Below are 6,662 nucleotides of genomic sequence, written 5' to 3'. Positions count from 1 at the left end.
TTGGGAGGGGGTGGGGGGCAGGGTCTTCCACATTGGGTGATCCAAGTGCAAGGCAGAATATTGGGCACATTTTCTATGGGTGATAACCGTGGTTCAGCCGTATCCACAACCGTTGTTCAGCTTCCTGAACCTGCATACCATGTCTCTGGCCTGCAGTGCCCATTACAGCTGGTCCTATGGTGAATGGCAGGACTGTGCATGTGTTGAGTATGTAAAGTTTTCTCAGCCTGTACTGGGGGGGCAGGGTGTGCAGCAAGGTATTTGCCAAGCAACTGAACTATTTAACAATTTATATCCTGCCTTTCTGTCCTCGTAAGGGCCACCAAGGCAGCTAGTAAATTAAAATATACATACTAAAATCACTGTACAAAATCATTGAAACCAACCAAAACACATAATTAAACAGGTAAAGCCAGAGCTTTAAAAAGATATAAAACATTTAAAATGTTGGGTCAAGGGGAGAGATCACTGAAGGTATGGCAAACAAAGTCTTCACCTGTTGACAGAAGATGGCAATAGAAGAGGACAAATGAATCTCCCTGGGGGGAGAATTCCAGTGTTTTGGGGCCATGACTTAAAACATCCTCTGCCTAATCTCAGAAGGGGGGGGGCACCCAAAGCAGGGCCTCGAAAGATTACTGTAGTGGTTGGGTAGGTTTATTAGGCAGTAGGAGGTCCTTCAGATACATTGGTCTCAAACTATAGGCCTTTTAATAATAACTTTTGATTTATATACTGCCCTTCAGGAAAACTTAATGCCCACTCAGAGCGGTTTACAAAGTATATTGTTATCCCTACAACAAAACACCCTGTGAGGTGGGTGGGGCTGAGAGAGCTCCAGAGAGCCGTGAACTGGCCCAAGGTCACCTAGGTGGCTTCAAGTGGAGGAGAGCAATCAAACCCGGCTCTCCGGATTAGAGTCCCGCGCTCTTAACCACTACACCAAACTGGCTCTTTAAAGATCAAAGCCAGTACCTAGAATTGTGCCTTGAAACAAACTGGGAACTAGTGTAGATGGGCCAAGACTGGAGTCATACGGTCCTTATGACCCACTCCAGTCAATATTCTGACTCCAACATTCTGCACCAGTTGTTGCTGAAGACTTCTCAAGGGCAGCCCACACCTGCAGTAATGCAATCTCAGTGTAACCAGGGCATGCACCACACAGTGGCCCAATCTTTTCTGCCCAAGAAGGGCTGCAGCTGGCTAACCAGTCAGGTGGCTAAAAGGCACTCCTGGACACAGCTGCAACCTGCTTATCCAGCAGCAGGCCAGGGTCCAGAAGCCCCCGTCCAAACTATGGACCAGTTCCTTCAAGGGGAGTGCAACCTGTTTGGTGTGGTGGTTAAGAGCACAGGACTCTAATCTGGAGAACTGGGTTTGATTCTCCACTTCAAGCCAGCTGGGTGACATTGGCTCAGTCACAGCTTCTAGGAGCTCTCTCAGCCCCACCCACCTCACAGGGTGTTTTGTTGTGGGGATAACAACATACTTTGTAAACTGCTCTGAGTGGGTGTTAAGTTGTCCTGAAGGGCGGTATATAAATCAAATGTTATTAACATCCAGAAAACTGATACTTTAAATCCCATGTCAAATACCGCTCACCGGTAGCACTTGCACCATCCAAGTGTCACACTGTAAGTCCACATCCACTCCCAGGTACCAGTTTGGGATTTCTTCAGCCTCCCTGGGGTTAGTTGGAAGTGTGTGATACAGCTGAGTGTCCTCTGCATATTGGTGACGACTCAGCCCAAATCTCCATGTGACCTCAGTGGTTTCATGTAGATGTGAAAGAGCACAGGAGATAAGATGGGACTGTGTGGGACCCCACAGGCCAAAGCCTGAGCAACACTCCTTGAATGGCACCTTTTTAGATCAAGATGGGCAGCCGTGTTAGTCTGTAACAGTGGAAAAGAGCAAAAGTCCTGTCACACCTATAAGACTAACAAAATTTGTGGTAGGGTAGGAACTTTTGTGAAACCGCTCACCGGTATCTGAAGAAGTGAGCTGTGGCTCATGAAAGCTCATACCCTACCACTAATTTTGTTAAGTCTTTTAGGTGTGACTGGACTCTTGCTCTTTTCCACCTTTTGAAACTGTCTGCCTTCCCCAAGTGAAAAAAGTGCCAGTTGATTGAAGTATCTCATTCTGAGCAGGTCAAGATGGGTAGCCCTGTTAGTCTGTAGCAGTAGAAAAGAGCAAGAGTCCTCCTGGGTTTGAAATATTGATGAATGCTGGAGAGTTCTCAGCTCCTCTCTGGTTGCAAGCGTGTGCGTATGTGCATGCTCATGCACACCGGGATGCCTGGCCTGCTGCAATGCATGACCTTCCTGGAATATGTTACAAGCCAGTACTTTAGTTTCCAAGCTGTGCCAGGCAAAGGGGACGACACCGACTAGTCCCTACTTTCCTTGTGGGCCAGCAATGTTCTCTTGAGTCGCCTTCAGTTGATATCTGGCTCAATAGGCCCTGGCAGCTTCTGCCTGCCTGCCGCAGCATCGCACTCCGTCCTGTTTTTCCTTGGCCAAGAATCTGAGGGGAAAGGAGACATCTGTCGGTAACAGCGGAGCCTGCCTCTGAATGATAGGAGGCCGGCCCAATGTTCAGGAAGCTTGGCTTCCCCTGTTCAGACTCATTGGAGCACCACAGCGGGAGAAGGAGAGGCCGACTTCCGAGGTCTGAGCCTGTGAGCTTCCCTCAGGCAGGTACTCTGGCTTTGTGGGAGGGAGGCGGCTTGCATGGGAGAACAGCCCGGTTCTGTTGGGCCTTGGGCCAGAGGGGGGTGGTTTCCTGGCTATTGCCCTGGCTTGGGGCAGCGCTGTCTGCCATGTATTTAATCGATCCAAAGGAGTTAGCTATGTTAGCCTGTAGTTGCGAAATAGGAAAGAGTCCAGTAGCACCTTTAAGACTAACCAACTTTTTTATAGCATAAGCTTTCGAGAACCATAGCTCTCTTCATCAGATGCATCTGACAAAGAGAGCTGTGGTTCTTGAAAGCTTGTGTTACAATAAAGTTGGTTAGTCTTAAAGGTGCAACTGGACTCTACTCTCATGTATTTAATGTTACTTTAACCATTTCTGTGCTGCCTTCCCATGCCAGCAGGGTCCCAATTGCACACACAGCCTGGGAGAGCCTCGCCCCTTCCTCTGAGCTCTGCCCTTGGCCTTTAGGAAGCTTTGCAAAGAAGAGGCCAGGCAGGGGCCTGTTTTAATGGCCCAGCTGAAAGGCGGGCAGGGGGCTTTGTAAGCAAGTTCCCTGGACAGCCACATAACATCCGTCTTGGCTGTGGCAGTGATTCAGCGGAAACCCGATTCTTAGGCAAAACACGAGATCTTGCACTCTGCAGGCTGCAAAACGAGGAATTTCCCCGCTGAAATCGGGCGGGTAACTCCGTAGGACTCCTTTCCGGTCGAGGCTGCAGGTGGACGCTTTAGGCCAGCCAGGCTCCTGCAGCCTTCCCGGTTGAAATACCTGTGTGATACTGGCCTACTTTGCGGGGACGATGTCTGGAGCGCGAGCAGATGTCGGACAAGAGTTTTCAACATTTGGGGGCTGAATACACGCAAACTGCTTGCCCGGGAAGGCAAAGGGCAGCGCAAACGGCGTTGCTCAAGCCCAGTCGCTACAAAAGTTCGCAGCCTCGCTACAGAGAAACAGAGGAGTTTAGCCGTGTTAGTCTGGAGTTGCAAAATAGTAGAGTCCAGTAGCACCTTTAAGACCAACCGGCTTTATTAAGGCATAAGCTTTCGAGAACCACAGCTCTCTTCGTATCTGACGAAGAGAGCTGTGGTTCGTGAAAGCTTATGTCTCAATAAAGTTGGTTAGTCTTAAAAGCGCTGCAAAGAAAGGAAACGGGGCGTCGCGAAAGCTGAGAAGCAACAGTCGGGGCCGGACGGGGCGCTTCTCCCCTCCATCCTGCCTGGCGCCTCCAGCGCGGAGCAGGAAAGTTCCTTTGCAAAACAGGAACTCCAGGGGAGGCGGCGGCGGCGGCGGCCGGGTTTGCGGGACCGGGACTGGCGCTAGGCCGCCCCCCTCGCCGCCTCGTGCTCTCCCTTCCCCGGGGCCAAAGCGGCCTTTCGCGCGCCCCGAGCGAGGCGCCCGCGCGCAGCTAGTGCCGGGGGGCTGCAGGGGGAGCGCTCCTTCCCGGCGCCGCATAACGGGCAAGCGGCTCCCTTCTCCGCCCCCGGTCGGGTTGTCCCCCTTTGCCGTTTAGGCCAATGGAGTAGGAAGGCGGGGAATGGAGGCGGAGCGGGCGGGGGCCGAGCGGCCGGGCCGGGAGACGCCAGCCTCTGACCGGGTCGGACCTGCGGCAGCGACCCAGACACGGTACCGGCGCCGGAGCGGGGGCGAAGGCTGCGCGGCTGCTCCTCGGAGCGCGCCACGTTCGGGAGGCTCCCGGGGACGGGCGGCAGGAGGGGGCCCGGGCGGGGCGCGGGCGGAGGGCGGTAGGCCCCCGGGCGGCACCGGGGGCTGCCCCGGCGGCGGGAGGAGCCCGGGCGGTCCGGCCGCGGCTCCCGGGGTCTCGCCTCTCGTTCGGGACGGAAGAGGGGCTGCCTTGGGCAGCGGGAGGAAGGCCGAGTCGGGGGGCGTCCCAGGAACGGGGGCGCCAGGCGGCGGAGGGGGCCGGGGGCGAGCTGCGCGCGGGGGCTGCGCGTCGCGTCCCGAGCTCCAAGGTTAGGAGAAGTCAAAGCGATTTATTTCGAGCGGCAAACAAAGCGAATGGCACTCCAGCTGCCTTTGGCCGGGCTGCCTCTCTGGGACCAGGGAAGGGTGGGCGCGACCTGGGCAGGGGAGGGGCGGGAGCGGCGGGCTGTGCATTTAGCAGACCCAGAAGGGTGTCTTTGGCAGCGCTTTTAAGGACCCCCCCCCCTTAAAACTAGTTTGCAAAATGAGCTTAAAACTAGTTTGCAAAATGAGCTTAAAACTAGTTTGCAAAATTTTTGCATTCCAGTCTCTTGGTCACTCTGCCTGGGGTCTTCAGTGGCATTTTAAATATAAAGTTCATATGCTTTTGAGAATGAGATCGAATGCCAAAGAGCAGCACAGAGCGCCAGATGGCGGCTTTCTAGGCCCCCAAGTCTTACCCATGTGGACGAGTGGTGGAGAGTGCCCTCAAGTCATAGCTGAGTTATGGTGACCCCTTGTGGGGTTTTCATGGCAAGAAACTAACAGAAGTGGTTTGCCATTGGGGACTAGACAGGAGTGGATGTCAGAGAGATAGAGAAGCTGGACGACCAGTTTGTTCCTTCCACTTCTGTGGTTCTACATCAAGAGCTGTGTTCACAAATGCATAGTCTGTTTTGAGAAGCCATGCCATGCCCGTATGAGTGGCTATTCCATCCTAAAGATCACAGCATTCCCAGTCTCACATTGTCCCAACACATTTGTTTTAAAGAACGAAGCCAGTTCACGCATTTAGCTGTAAGTTGTGGAGAGAAGGAACTTTGGGACCTGTGTATGTATGTTGTGAATGGGTCCATGGTAAGAAGGGGACACGCTAAGGTAAGATGGCTCTCGGATGTTCAAAATGCATGGCCTCTGTGTCTTAACTTCCTTCTAGGAGGTGGACAAAGAATTCTTCCATTTTCTCCTCAGAGGTCAGTTAAGGTGTGAGAGAGTGACTTTACCAACTGATGAGTATCATTCTTGAGCTGAGATCTGAACCCGTGACCAGTTCCAATCAAGCACTCTGTGGCATCGCACAGCAAGAGTCAGTTTTCAGGTTCCATAGAACAGCACTGCCTGAAGAAGAGGTCCATGAACTTCAGAGGTTTCTAGCACACTATGATTCCAAATGTGTAGTTGCAGTAAATTTGGGGCTATTCAGCCATGGAGCAAATGTGATTTGGGCATGCTCAGAAATGTGCTATCCTTAGTTTCTGTACTTTGCCTTTAAGATGTGAGGCTGCCATAAAGCCATGTGCCACTGAGCATGTGCAGAGGGTCCCTGTCCTACTGTGTACAGCTACGACTCAATGGCGCTTCAGATACACAGTCATAACCAGGCTGTCTGCATTAGTGTGAAATACAGGAAGATAGCTCAAAGGGCCTCTTCTGAACACTTCAGTAGGAGACTATGAGAACTTTCTTTCTTGGAAATCTTCAAAAAAAATAATAGATTAATGTTTTTTAAATTGTGCTGGGGGGGGGGGCGCCAGGCCTTAGTAGTAACTGGTCAGGGCTCTCCATTAGAGGAGCCACAGCAGCTCACACATCCCACAGCCCATCTCGCCCTTCAGTCCATAGTGAAAGGGAAGTGTGAGTGTTACTTACGTTGTGCCATCAACTTTGCAAGCTAGTGCTTTGCAGAGTGCAAGAAGACGGATCCCTGTCCCAAAGCAGCCTAAAATCAAACACAAGAGAGTCAGTCAAGGGAGGCAGACATAACAGGGGGAGAAAGTGACATGTACTTGTGCTTAGTATGGGAGGGGAGTGACAAAGCCTTGACCCCTGGGATTCTCTCCCTGTTGGATGGGCAGTGAAGGTCAGCCCTGGCCGGCAGTTCAATGAGTGTGCTGCCTCTTGCATACCCCAGATGGTTGTCCCAGTGTGCAGAAGCTTTTTACCTTGCACATGGATGTGGGAAAGATTCTCCAGGGAGGCAGAAAACTTTGAACAATTTAGATGGTCATCCCTCAAGGATGCTCTGAGTATAGGTCCA

General features: G+C 52.3%; 1 protein-coding gene across 3 annotated transcripts in view; it reads left to right on the top strand.

Annotated features, from left to right (window-relative positions):
- The first annotated feature begins 2,611 nt into the window (after positions 1–2,611).
- The window catches only part of HVCN1 (hydrogen voltage gated channel 1), a 21,006-nt gene continuing 16,955 nt past the window's right edge, over positions 2,612–6,662 (top strand). The window contains exon 1 of one of the 3 annotated variants that reach the window (XM_054996141.1): positions 2,612–2,701. The gene's annotated coding sequence lies outside the window, so the exon portion shown is untranslated. Of the gene's footprint in view, positions 2,706–4,248; positions 4,328–6,662 lie in introns of those variants that run through there. The other 2 variants (XM_054996140.1, XM_054996139.1) reach the window with 2 other exon arrangements.

This window comes from Eublepharis macularius, chromosome 13 (assembly GCF_028583425.1).
Source record: "Eublepharis macularius isolate TG4126 chromosome 13, MPM_Emac_v1.0, whole genome shotgun sequence".
Lineage (NCBI taxonomy): Eukaryota > Metazoa > Chordata > Lepidosauria > Squamata > Eublepharidae > Eublepharis > Eublepharis macularius.
Note: the sequence above shows the minus strand (reverse complement) of the source record. Positions and strands in the feature narration are given on the sequence as shown.